The sequence below is a fragment of the Balearica regulorum genome, chromosome 3, assembly GCF_011004875.1.
Source record: "Balearica regulorum gibbericeps isolate bBalReg1 chromosome 3, bBalReg1.pri, whole genome shotgun sequence".
NCBI classification, from domain to species: domain Eukaryota; kingdom Metazoa; phylum Chordata; class Aves; order Gruiformes; family Gruidae; genus Balearica; species Balearica regulorum.
In genome coordinates, this window is record NC_046186.1 from 11,294,832 (window position 1) to 11,309,732 (window position 14,901).

The window sequence follows — 14,901 nt, forward strand, 5'->3', positions numbered from 1 at the left end:
AAGATGCAAAGTCAGTCTAGTAGAGGAAGTGAAGGGGGCGGAGAAGAAAGGCAGCAGCACTCCGGATGTGTTGTAAAATAAACCAACAGCGCACCCGACTTGATGATTACCAATCTGGGGTTTTTTCCAGACGTACCAGATAGAGGAGGTAAATGCCAGAAATCCAGGAATACCGAGAGCCCACCACAAGCCCACAGGATGACAAATCTGCTGTCTGGTTCTCACGCGTCTGCAACCTCTTTTCCACTTCAGCTCGTGGTGTGCAGCAATGCCTCATGGTGGAAGGGACCCACGGGTGTTGCGTTGTGTGGCACGACCCAACCTGGAAGCCTGTGTGTGTGGTGCTTCCTTGCTTGCAGACACTGCCAAGACAAGTACATGGTGCTTGCAGTCCCCTGCTCCCCTTCTTGCTGCCTGGCTGCAAAATTTTCCAGTGGTTCAGCACATCTTCTGTTTATCCTGCTGACCTTTGTACAAAAAAACAATCTCTGTCTTTTGCAGTGAAGAGGATGCTTGCACAGAGCTAACATCATAAGCCAGGTACCTCACCAGCTCCTGCAGCACCTTTGGATGCTAAGAAAGTGCTAAACAGCCTTGCGCACGCCTTGCACGTGTGAGTGACTGGCTGCAGGGGGACTTTTTTGTGGACACATGAGTTTTAGTCCACAGTATCTCACGCAGATGCCCTGGAGGGGTTCTAAGAGATGTGCAACGGCCCTTCACAGACCCTTTTGTAACGTGTTAATGAGTTACCATGATCCTGGTTCCCAGGTCTATGTTCAATCCACGCCAGTTGCTCTCAGGCAGCCTGATTTGTGCACCTCCACCATTAGTAACAGCACCTCGAGCAACTGGCCATTTCTCTGCCACAAATATGTAACTTGTTTTTATAGCAAAGAAATCGAGCCTACTTCCACCCCAGTGTGAAGATCAAAAGTACACTCATCTTCCTTTTCTCAGTCCTGCCTCTGGCCTCTCCACCATCATTATATGGCAACAAGAACCTCACCTACTGTAGCTCCAGTCCTCTGAAACGTCTTTCGCCTCCCAATGACGTGTTTCTCTATTTTTTATTTTTTCCCTGAAAGATTCTCACTTGTTTTTTAATTGTGGGTTAGAGTGAGGCTGGCCCTGGGACAGATGGGCAGGAGCACACTGGGAAGGTGCAAGGCTCTTCCTTACCATAATTTCCATGGGGCAGATGACAGTTACAGTCCTGGCCTGGCCCCAAACGTAACTGCACAAACAAGATGCGGGGGGAGAGCCTGGCCAACACCTGCTGCCACCCTGCCATGTCTGGCAGACCTTGGAGAGGCTTGAGAGGAGGAGAAACACCATATCGCTCGTCACCCTCTCCATGATGAAATGGAATCGCAAGATCCTATGTCAAATGAAGCTGTAGCTAATGCAAGCTGTATCTGGGGCCACCGTAATGAAAACTGCACTGAACACTGAGCTTCTGGTGCCACCAAAGCGCTCTGCCTTCCCCAAACTTCCTGGGAAGTGTTTTGAACTTTATTGTTAAAAGTGCAATTAATCATGGAGCAGAGCTTGAAATCAGTCCAAGTGCAATAAAAGCACCCGAGCAGAGCCTGCTCAGCCCAGCGAGCATTGTTTGCCACGGCCTGACTTCAGGCATCAGGAAACTTCCAGATGTGTTAACTTTGCAGCTCCTGGCTCCTGCAGGAATCTTAACTGCTACCATCTGTATGAGGGGAAAGGCTTTGGAAAAGCAGCTCTCCCTCTCCCTTCACTTACGTTCCTCTGGGCACCAAGAGTTATTACCCCAAGGCCTCTGCAATTTCTGCTAGCTTCGCCCTCATCGACTAACGACTGCACCCTGCGAAGGCGGTGTTTCTTTCTGCTTCCATCCTTCGGCAGGGAGCGTCTTGGTGGAGCCCCTCCGTCAGGCGCGGGACAGGCCCCCTCCATCTGCTCCTGTTCTGCATGTGGTTTACAATATGCTACAGGAAGGCATTTTCTCACGCTATTAAGTTTTCACTAGATGTGGAGGGGGATCAGGAATGCCTCGGATGGCGTAAAAATTCCCTTCTCGGTTTGGTTATTAGGAGCTAGTGGCGGCAGCAGGCAAAATTACAGCCTCCATGAAATCCAAGTCCACTGCTCTGGCACAAGCAAGGGCTGCACACCGTCCCCCTTCCAGGTACGCTGGGGCACCTCCTGGGCCAGCTCCAGAGCCTCTTCAGTTACTGCTCAGGCCTCTAACCACAGGGGTAGTTTGTACCTGTGCACGCTCCCATGCCCAGAGCCTGTGGGTGAGGCGGCTTTGGGGCTGAAAGGCTCCAAAATGGCACTTCCCTTAGTTCCTGCCCTGGGGAAGTTCTCCTTCCCTCAATCTGCCTTTTTTTTTTCCAAGAAGCGGTTGCCTTTTGCTGCAGGTTTGTCACCTTTTTCCTCGAAGACTTTCAAGTAACAACCTCATGCACAAGCTCTGTAAATGGTCTTAATCATCCTGATCACACTTAGCACTTATTTAGCACTCTGCATATCAACAACTCCTCACACGTAAATTAATCGGCTTTTTCAATACCCAGAGGATGGAGGTGAGCAGGAGCTACAAACTGCATTTTGCAGATGGGGAGGCTGACGCGCCGAGAGGTTCCTTGCTTCGCCAGGGCCACACAAGGGGTTAGTAGCACAGCTGGGATCAGAAGTCTCTGGCTCTTAAACTGTGCTCAAACCACCAAACCTCATGGCAGAAGCAAACTGGAAGGACTGGGTCCAAACCAAAAGCGAGCAGTGCCCAGGACTATAAATAATTTCATCTGACGTGGCTTTTATGAAGCTTGTGCAAAGTACAGCAAAGGCTGGTGTTGTCCTGGGGTTTATGACTGTTTCCTTCAGAAACCCTGCAGATCCTTCAGCGCCCCAGCACCCAGATGAGTCCTGGAAATGAAAAACCAGCAAAGCGGTTTGTGACAGCAGAGACCTTGTCTACAGCCAGGATTTTGGGTGCTATCGCAGCAAAGCCAGTAATGAAGTGCAGCTGCTCAAAAGCAAACCTACACATGAGGCCTTGAAATAGCAAAGCAGTGAGTGAAAAACCAGGAGGAGCAGGGGAAAGAGGAAAGGAGAAGCCCAAGCAGAGGGGCTTTGGTAATCCAGGCTTCTCTGGTGGAACCTAAAAGGAGGTACTGGTTACCTGACTGGTAGCAATGTGGCTGAGTACGCTTGCACCCAAATACAAAGTTGAACCTATGTGTTCAAGATGTAACATTGCCTGCCTCGTGCTCCTGGCTGGGAATAAACCAAACAGAGTGAGGCTGTATGATCTTAAGAGATGATTGCACTTTCCCATATTTTGCCTTAACACCCTGCAGCTCCAAAATGCTTCCCCTCGTGTGGGTTCAACTTCTTGCCCTGCTCCTTGGAGGAGGGGGAATGTGACTCAGCCACATTCACACGGAGGAGCTCCAGCTATCCTGACAGCAAGTCAGACCTGCTGTCCTCAGGCTCTACGTGCCCCGGGACAATGTCTTCTGAGAGGAGGGACATTTTCATAAACACTGTGCCAAAGCAGAAGCAGGATGCAGAGACATCCGAGTTACTCATCCTGGCTTAAACCTCACAGGATGTCTCAAGTGACTGAAGTGTAGGCTGAAATACAGACTTAAACCATAAGTTTGGGGATTTTGGCATTAGGTGACTGCCCAAAGAGAGGTCCAACATGAGATGACCGAGTAGATAACCCCAAATGACAGCAGGAAAAACTACCAGATGGAGTTGTCTGTTCCCAAGGGGTTTTGGCATCACTAGTAGCAGCAAATGACTAGGCTTTATTATGACAATATCAGAGCAGAGAAATTATGGTCATAGGGGGAACAATATCTATTTTTTGCTCATCTGTGGGGGGTTTTTTTCAGCTGTTTATAAAATTTTGAAATCAAGAAGTTTCTGTCTTCTCCATTTTTCTGTCAGTGCAGCTTCTGTTTCTGAGAACAGTCCCCAAATGGGGAGCACTGGAAATGAGATGTGAAATCAGAATTCAGATTTCACATTAGAATTAGAAATTGTGAAGGGCAGCTAGCTCACCCTCTCCACTTTCTATGCCGGACAGATTCACTCCCTCCAAAATTCAGTGCTTTCAGTGCTATTTGCTTAATCTGATAGAACAGACCTTTCACTTCGAGATTAAAATGTTGTAGTGTGCTTTATCAAGAAGCAGATAAAATATAGTTAAGGAACATAGATATGTCTAAACATGTTAAATAAAGCAAGGATTTTAGTATTCAATCTGTACAGAAGGTTGCAAGCAATTTATCTGAGCAGCAATTCTAATGCATGTTAATAGTGTAACAATGGAAATGAGAAGCAAACTGGAAGACAAAACCCATGACAGTTGTGACATAGTGGAAATAATTCAGCATCGCTCACTAAGGCTGAGCAGAGGGAAAGGAAACAGAGAAGTCAGGAAGAAGATGATACAGCAGAAAAAGAGAAAGAGCTGTTGTTGCTTCAGAATCAGACATAGTTTCTGTCGTCTTTGCCATTTCTCAGCTCGTTACCCCTAAAACAGGCTCCAGCTGTACAGCATTGACTTAGCAGAGTCAGCCATCGCTATTTCACAATGATCTTCTCACCAAGTCTTTCACTAAAAATTAAATCAAAACCATTTGGTTCAACTGACTTCATATGATAGCTCTGTAAACTGCCAATGATCTGCTGGCTGGATTTGGAAGCCATCACCCTCACACTTTCCCAGTTGGAAGGTTTTCCTCACTTGTTTGCTCTTTTCCTTGCATTCTTGCTTCTTTGTTTTCACCCATATGTCCAGCAGTATCCCAGGCACTGGCTCCTCCACAGTTGCATGGACTGCTGTCCCAGGTGGTCTCATTAATATCTGTGTAGAGAGGATTATTACGTTTTGAATGCTTTCTAGTGCTGGTTTTATTTACAATGCTCCTCATTTCAGGGAATGTTTGTGTTTCCTCGTGACTGATGGTGCTACAGATGTTGCACCACAGCCGTGATGGCAGCTGGAGCGTACAACGTGAGAACTGAAACTCTGCTTAAAGCTTCTGCAGTAACCCAGGAGAATAAAATTCATTCTTCTCCCATCCCATTCAAATACACACATGTGGACCACTATGGCCAGATAGCAGCCTTTAAAATGTTTTTGGGTTTGGTTTTTTTTTTTTTTTTTTCCTGCAGATCTTCAATACAGTTTAGAGGAGATTTTCTTTAGGATCCACATTGAATGGTGTTCGCTAGGCTAAACTTGCTCAGCTGGCCTGATTCATTCTGATCTGATGTGTAAGGGTATGTTTCAATCTTTTGTTCATGAGAAAAAGTAAATTAAAATTAAAGTACATCCCAGCTTATTGCTGCATTCTGCAAAGGCCTGTGCTCTGCACTATGGTTTGTTTTGGCAGACTAGGCTGTGCAGGTCTAGCTGTGCAGGTCTAGCTGTGGGTGTCATTTCCAAACATGTTTGCTGTTGAAATGTTCAGCATCTGATCCATCCCTATACAGAAGTCAGGTTCCCAGTATCTTTTTAGAAGTGGGAGTGAAATAAAAATGTGACCCAGACATCACAGTGCCTTGTATAAATTTGGCCCTATGGCCAAGCTTCAGGACCTGCCTCTGCCTGCATGAGTTCAAACCAAATGGCATGCATAAAAAATCTGGACTTCATTCTCTCTAGGTACTAGGCTACATCCCCAAAACCTGGCTCCAAGTTTAGAAAGACTTTAGTTATATCTATTCCAGAGGCCGGTTCCTGTGGATTACTGAGCAATTCAGTGGCTCAGACAGCCTAACGCAGTGCTAGAGACAATCCTGAGGTTACCTGAGCAAAGGGTCTTTCATCTGCTCAGCCGCTCCCCGGTGTGAGATGACAGGCACTGTGCTATTGCCTAAGCTTATTTTCATTAAGGTCTGTCATCTGTGTGTATTTGTTTGCCCAAATCAGCAGGGTGCTCAGACTACACCTAATTCACTCAGGCTACATCAAGGACTGATGGCATCCTTCCCTAGTAAATGTAAGTGAGGGGATGCTGGTGGAGTAGGGAAGAGGAAGAGAAGGTGCGCCTTTGCTTAGAGATCTTGAGACACCCAAAGGTATATAGGATGGCAAGTGCTGAGGATCCAGACAGGAGTAAACAAGAGAGCTCTGTAACCTAGAACTCTACTGCGATAGCACAAATAAATAATAAGAGCAACTATAATAAAAGTTGTGAGCGGGACAAGGGTGTAGACTCATGCAAACATCCTCAGGATGCATATATATACACACATACACGCACTCTTAAGCATGTAGGTAGCAAAGTGGCATAAATAATTATCTAGATAGTTGTTGCATGCATTTTACTTATGTAGCACTTTCAAGGATCTCAGGGATCTTTGTAGAAATCGGTGAACTGCTGAAGCAAATAAATATTGAACATGCAGCTCAGATGGGGAAATCCTGACCCTGCTCTGAGCAGGGAAGTTGGACCAGATGGTCTCCAGAGGTTCCTTCCTGCCCCAGTGATTCTATGATTCCGTGAAACAGCCTAAAACAGCACAGGAAACCTAGGGTAGGATCAGATACCTTGACTTCATTTAAGCTTCATGTATTTGGTCTAGCCTCTCACATCTTGCAGGAGGTGGCTTGAAGAGCAGATTGGAAACCATAGAGTTCATCAGTCCATATTGCAGCTCTTTGCAGTTAAGTCTGCATTTGCTGGCACATGTCTTATTGCAGTGGTGGTTTGCCACCTTAGATATGCAACATCTGAACAGCCTTCCCATTACGATGCAGAAAGTACTTCACCTTCCAATCTCACAGAAGATCAAGCCACCAATTTGTTCTTGATTGCATTTTCTGGAACAGCTGAAACAAAGTACATGTCTGAATCGTGCTGCTTTAAATGTCAGAAATAAAATATTGCTCATACATAAGGGTCTAAGAACTGCATTGATTTATGGACCAGAGTTTCCCAGAAGTCAGAAATCCACGCAGCGCCCCTGAACACTGAATTCTGCATGTGGTCCTCTGTCAGCTGACATCATACACTAATTGTAAATTCATGTATATAACATGCAGAGAACAACCTGCTGACTTTGGGCCTGAAGGGGTTCACGTGTGGTACATACTCTGGAAAAATGAAATATCTGATGGCCCTTAGTGAGCGGGAATGTGGAGTGAAGTTAGAATCTGATGCGTGTTAAGCCTCACCAATCGATTTGTGATACACAGACAGAGGTTAAATCTGTATTAGTAAATAAACAGTTCCAGGGGATATTTCTGAGTGAAACTCTTGTTTTTTCCAAGTGGTTTTCCATTAAGATCAATTGAACTGAAAATAACCAAACCAAAACAACAGAGTGAAGAGGTGAAATAAAAGGGGAGAAAAGTGAGTGGAAAAAAAAACCATTGAGAAGAAAATCCCACTCTAAAATAGTTGTCAGGTTTTCTGCTGTCCTGGTTTTGGGTAGGATAGAGTTAATTTTCTTCCTAGCAGCTGGTATAGTGCTGTGTTTTGTATTTAGTATGAAAATAATGTTGATAACACACTGATGTTTAGTTGTTGCTAAGCAGTGTTTACAATTAAGTCAAGGACTTTGCAGCTTCCCAGCCCTGCCAGCGAGTGAGCCTTCTGCAGGAGGTGCACAAGAAGCTGGGAGGGGGCACAGCCAGGACAGCTGACCCAAACTGGCCAAAGGGATATTCCCTACTGTATGACATCATACTCAGTATGTAACCTGGGGGGAGTTGGTCGGGTAAGTGACTATGGCTTGGGAACTAGCTGGAAATCAGTCAGCAGGTGGTGAGCAATTGTTATGTGCATCACTTGGTTTGTATATTCTATTATTATATTTTAAAAATTATTTTATTTTATTTAAAATATTATTCTCTTCATTTTCTTTCCTATTAAACTGTTTTTATGTCAACCCATGAATTTTACTTTACAGGATAAACCACAACATCTGCTCTTCTACATCAGCTTTTTAGCCAGTGTAGCCTAGTAGTTATAAAAGGGGAAGCATTGTGGCCAGGCATCATCACAACAGGGCATTTCTACCTGGAAATGGCCAGCTACTACAGCTACCTGTGCCCTTCTCTTGTCTCAATAATGGTAAGATCTGGGATGAGAGTCATACAGATGAAACCTCTCTTGGGAATAAAACGACTCTGAGCGGAGCATTCTACAGATCACTTCTTGAGACTTGGATGGAAGAATTTCCTATTTAGGAGTGCTGACATCAAGAGTTTTATTCTGATCCCATCTATTTCCTTCTCAGGCTGCTAAAATTTCATCTTTTTCAAAGTCTTAGAAAAATTATTCTCAACAAGGGAAAGCTTCCTTCTTTGGCTGGCTTTTTTCCAAAGACGTCAGGCTTTGATTTGCTTCTAGTTGAATCCATGGGAAAAAAATAACACATTGATTTCAATAGCAGTAGAGTTAGGCTGGTGCATGGAAAATTCCTCCATGTAGCTTTTAGTGAATATTGAATCTATTTAATAATAATAACTTTTTCTGGTGCAATTATATACTCAGGAGAAATAATTACTACTCATTACATTAACAGTTATAACAGATATGTTCAGTGCTAGGTCAAGTGGCACTGGGTCAGCAGCTATTTTTCCTTTATACTCCAAATGGCAGCCCATGAATCCCTTGCACACAGGGACAGACATTCATATGTATATAGCCCAAAATGACTTGAGCCCATCAACCTCCAAGCAGCATTAGATCATGCTGTTGCATGAAATTATTCATGTTCTTTCTTCAGTGTTGTCCTTTTTTAGGGCTTCCTCACTGCAACTTATTTTCCATTGTACATTGTATATTATTCAGATGAGATATTCAGATTTGGATATATTAGTCAGCTTTTACAGTACTTCGCTCCATAGGACAAATCAAGTTGCTTGCCTTAGTGGTTTGACTTATCCCTGTCATAAACCTTAAGCCTAGTTTGATGGGCGTATACGGTGGGTAGTTGGACAAGCCAGTTGGGAACATGCAGAGTGGGAGAAGGATAGAATATTTCACCCGCCATTCATGGGAAGAAGGTCACTGGGAGTGAGCCATAAAGTGGATGAATTGCCCAGGCAAGATATACAGATGCCAAAGGTCATGCATTGAGTATCTCTGGTCTGAACAGACAACACAAATCACCCTGAAAGCTCCCTGAGGCAGCTCGGAGAGATGAGGTGCTGCCCTTCTTGTCTGATGGGTCTGCCCTACCAGGCTTGGTGGGATCTGCAGGCTTGGTGGGATTTGCTTTCCAGGGCGAGCTGTATTTCCAGGCAGGAGAGCAGCATGGAAAAAGCTTTTACGAGGAGAGTAGCAGGAGAGTGCAATGTATATGGGGCACTAGCTTCAGTGGCAGAATAAAATGGAGGTGTAGGAGCGAGAGAGTACAGGAAAACGGACACCCAAATAAGCACCTAGATGAAAATAGAGAGCCATGGAGAGGAAAAGGGAAAAGCTGAAGGTTTGGTAGAGAGCAACGAGGTGCTCCAAAGAATGGGGCAATAAACACTGTGTAGCAGGTAAGGAATATATAATTCTATAATATTTTTTAGTCTCTTTTTCCTCCAAACACAGATATCTCTACAACTATGTGCAAGTTTGTATACATCTATATGTCTAAGTCCATACATGTAAATGTAAATAAAACACTGTTTTTATGAAATTCATTTAATGGGGGGTGGGTGGGTGTGTGTGTGTCTGTATATCCTAAATTTTACTTTTCTTCTGACACAGGAAAATTCCCTTAGGCTACCAACATCAGCTGCTTTCTGTTATGCTGCCATCTGTTATGTAAAATAACTAGAATTCCTTTTTTCTCTTTCCCCAGTGGCTTTCCTGTTTTTCAGCTTTGGTCAGCTCTGGTTAGTTTTGTCTTTTTAGCTTTCTTTTATGATGCAAAATAACCTTTTACTTGTTATATAAATAAAATATTGCAAAATAGGATAAAAGGATTTATCTCTACATATAAAATGCATCAAATCTATCTATGTTAGTCATTTGAGAAATACCCTTTCCTTTGCTTTCCAGTTGCTGATTTAAATCACAATATATTCCAAAGTGTACGTGGCATTTATGATGGGAGTTGTAGCAAGTCCACTCTGGTGGCATAGTGGTATACTTCAGATCTGAATCCAGATTCAGATTTTAAAACACCTTTGAAATGCAAATGTGATTCAATTAAGGGTTTTGAGTTAGAATTTTCGTTCATTGAAGATCCAATACCCAAATTATTGTGCCAGGAACTAAATATCCATAATATTTATACTGCCAGTACTTAACAGGGTACTTTGAAGTCTTAGAGACTTGTTAGATTGAGGTGGACTTGGAAAATATGTGAAATGCACTGTAAAGCAGACTGCACAGATATATTGTTATCTTATTTTAATTCTTTTCTTAAAATTTGAACTTTTTTTTTTGTGACCCTTCAATAAGTTTTAGGGTAAAGCCACTGCTCATCTTCCTGTGTAGCCTACACATTCACAGTTTCTTTAAACTGAAGAAATATTCACTATACACGCAGGAAATTCAATTTATATCTCACCAAGGGGGTTTTACAGAAAAAAATATTTTTCTGCAGGTTTTCAGATGACTGTATTAAAACCAGGATTCCATAGTTTATATTGCCCTCAGAAGACAACAATCACTGTGATGCGATGCCTATCCTTCCAGCTCACCGTTCCCCTGGGAGTCCGTACAGCTCCCTCATCTGTCTCGGCTGTTTTTCTGGGCATCCTTTACAGTAATTATAGGGAAAATAGGAACCTGCAAGAAACTTGTTGACCATATGGGTGGCACCACCACTGACCCAACCAAACTTGCTTAAATTCACTGTCATATGGCAGTCACAGATTGAATCAAGTGCAGCTCCACAGAGATGTTCACTGTCAATCAGTAAGGTCCCCTGGAGCAAATAAGCGGTGTGTTTTAGAGGTTCCTCTGCAAGAGTATTCAGCATGGAGGTGTGCTCGCTGTGCAGGGAATTACCCAGCCTTCAGTCTTGTAGCAACATGACAGTAGACTGAAGAGACTTTCCTCTCTTGGAAGAAATCATGCTTTCTTGGATCACTTGAGCAATTTGGCAATAAATAATGGCTTTGAACATTACAACTTTGAGGCTACTAAATATGAGGGGAAATCACAACTATACAGTTTCTATTCTATGCAAGCCCTCTAAGAAGGGGCTACATATCACATACTTACTGAATGATTTCACAGGAATTCTCCAGTTAGGAACCTGCAGGAAAGCTGTAACTAGTAAGTTACCCAAGCCACAGAGCAGTGGAGTTTACTCCATGGGATGTGCCTTTTGGGGGTTTTAAAGGGAATTTAGAGAGATTTGTATATTAGGAAATTTGAGCAGGGACAGGAAGAGAAACCTTTCTGTTACATGACAGATACACTGAGCACTATGATGAGTTGCTGAAACTCTTCAGTCATGACAGCATGTTCAGTATCACTAACAGAAACAAGGATTTATCAGTGGAACATCCCCCCCCCCCCCCCCAGTGACTCATCCTGTCTGTCACTTTTGAATGATATATACTTGGATTGCTTCCTCCTCCGTTGACTTGCAGCCACCTTCAGGGATGGGACAAGTGCAGCTGTTCAAACAGCATGCAGCAACCCTAAACCATGCAAGGAAGTGGAGAGATTTATCATCACTCTCCATCTGCAAGGAATTCTAGGAAGACAGTTGAAATTACTTTGCATCCTCAAAATACTGTGTCTCTTCTGACAAAAAAATGCCAAGGTATCTTTAGTGTCCAAGCATATTTGACTTCTTTGGTTTATGATCACCAAAGCAAAGGCCCACCATTGCAAATCTCATGGAAGGAGCAATATTTACTTTTCAGCTGTTTTGATAAATTGAAAACAAGTGAGTGTTTTGACTGAGAAAGCATCTTTAATGGGAGTACTGAAAGAAACATGTTCTGAATTTTATTTTTTTCCTAATCTCTCACAAAATGCAGAGAAGGTGAAAGAGTTTATGTGGCTATCATCTGGGCAAAATTCCTTTTGTTTATGGCCATTTCTGACTCTCCTGTAGACACATTACTTGATCACCTTCTCTGCAACCAATGTTTTTTCTCCCAAAAGAAGGTAGAATAGTCATTCCCATGTCTTGTGGTTTAACCCAGCAGGCAGCTAAAACAATCACATAGCCATTTGCTCACTTCCCTCCACAGTGGGATAGGGGAGAGAATCAGAAGAAAGTAAAACTCATGGGCTGAGATAAAGACAGTTTAATGGGACAGAAAAGGAGGAGGATAATAACAACAACAGTAACAGAATATACAAAAAAATTGATACACAGAACAATTGCTCACCACCCGCTGACCGATTTCCAGCTGGTTCCCAAGCCATGGTCATGCCCTTGGCCAGGTTCCCACAAGTTATATACTGAGTACGATGTCATATGGTATGGAATATCCTTTCAGCCAGTTTGGGTCAGCTGTCCTGGCTGTGCCCCCTCCCAGCTTCTTGTGCACCTCCTGCAGAAGGCTCATGCCTCCTCACTGGCAGGGCTGGGAAGCTGCGAAGTCCTTGACTTAATTGTAAAAACTGCTTAGCAACAACTAAACATCAGTGTGTTATCAACATTATTTCCATACTAAATCCAAAACACAGCACTATACCAGCTACTAGGAAGAAAATTAACTCTATCCCACCCGAAACCAGGACACCATGTGATTATTTTCAGGAAAATACTCCCAACTTGAAGATACCTTAGGAGTATTTATCTAGCCATGAAAAGAAGCTGTTCTTGTAGTTGTGTTAAAGAGCCAGAACTATGTTGAGAAGTGCACTACAAAGAAGAAATAGATGATTATACAGATAACACATCTAGCATTGTACTGGAAGTTTTTGCAATCAATTTAGTTGAAACTCAGACACTGGTCTGGGCTAGCAGGGCTTCGCAGATTTGTTCAGGGTGCAGGACCGGCTCCAGAGCCCTCAAAGCACAAAGAAAATCACAAGCAGGTTGGCTCTTTGCTGTATCTGCATGACCCAGACACATTATACTAGTGATACCTATTGTATGTATTACACAATTAAAGGATATGATCCTATAACTGGGCTTTGGATCTCTCACACAGGCTCTCCAACACCGAAGCAGAGCGGCTGAAAGTGAAAAGCTCTCTGAGGCTTCACGCATCTTTAATTTTGGACAATGAAGCCTCCCTCTCTGGTTAACAGATCCTGTGTTGCTCCTGGCATGGATTTTAAGCAGCTGTATTGTCAAGGATTTACAAAAATTCAAGCAGTGGAGTATAGCCCAGGGCTCCAGCAAGCACAGTTTAAATGGTATAATTAGGCATTTACTGAGATGTTTCTTTCTGCAAATTATATTACTTGATCTTCACACATTCTTACAGCCTTTATTAGTGGAGGCATAAGGTACTATCATCAGCCCTATTGAAATATCCAATATATGTTGAAAATGCTGGATTAGTAAAGCCAGCAGTTCAAGCATTTATTAGAAATGCAATTTTCAGACCTTTGCATGCAACCAGGAGTTGTTTATTACTAGCCAGGTCCATTTGACCTCATAGGTGCTTCAGGCATGGCCTACAGAAGACCAGCCTGGATGTGTCAAAGAAGGGGGTTGTCCTGGCACATTGGTTTGCTGGTGATTTTGTTTCCACCTTTCATCCCTCTTGTCTATCTGGACTGCAAGCTCTCCAGAGGAGGGACTCTCCCTCACTTACTTAACAAGGTGCTCCCAATGTAGATTGAGGTCTGTGGGCAGTACTCTAACATATATGTATATCTATATATAACATTTTCAGATGAGTAATAAGACATTTGGAAGCAGAATTACCTGTCTTTCCTCTTTGAGCTCCCTGCAATGAGAGCTGCTTACCAATCTACCAGAAGCCAACAGGTCTTGACGTCCTTTTCACCCCCTCACCCTGACCTTGCTACAGCCCTAAAATTTCAAGATATGATATTCCTAGTTGTATTGAACCTTACTTTCTGAAAGACAAAAATCTGGGTACTCTCTCTCTAAAAGTGTGACTCACAGCAGGAAAGAAAATCCTCACAGGAGGTCTACTCTTCCAGATTAATTCCTCATCATTCTTCTAATTCTTGAGATCAGGAAATTATATCAGGAAATGATAGAACACAAACAAAACATGGTTTAAAAGGGAAACTTATATTGAACAAATATCTTTCCTGTTAGGATGCTCATGATGAAAACTGCAAATGGCTGTCAAGGGCAGCCCTTCGCCCAGGGCTGTGCTTTCTTTCCTGGCCTTAGTACCATTCTCCTGAAAAATAGTTCACCTACAGCGTTATAAAAACTGCTGAATCTGAACTAGGTAGGAAATAGCTGTCGTACAAATGTGCCATGTGAATTTTAAAACTATTGCTGATAAATATGTCTGCAAAGAGCTGCAGAAATGATGGAGGTTAATGTAAAAGAAACTACCTTGTGGATCAGAAGCATTTTCACTTCTGTTGCTGGGGGTACAAGTACATGACTTCAGCTTCTAGCTACAATATTTACCAATATCTGCCATATATAAAAGGGGATGCTTAGGCTAGCACATTGTTTTCATTTTCTTCAGTGCTACTTTACTTTCAAGCAAACCTTTGAAAAGCACTGTAGGCACCAGAAGCCCAAAGGCTGAGCGGCCGTGGCTGCACACTGCTGGTGGGTGTCCAGGCGCTGCCCCAGCCCTCTCCAGGATGCCAGCATCGCCCGGTTTGGTGCACAGCCCCTCTGGAAGAGCCACTTGGTATTTATCACTTGTGACTAACCCACCCTAGTTTCCCACCTTTGTGCAGTGTGTGCTGCTCTCTGTATCTGCAGGATACTAAGTCAAGAGTAACTCATGCTCAGTTATTGTGGCAGCCGAGAGATGCTAGAAAGGAAATCTAAGTTGTTTCAATTCTTTCTGTGCAATTTGTT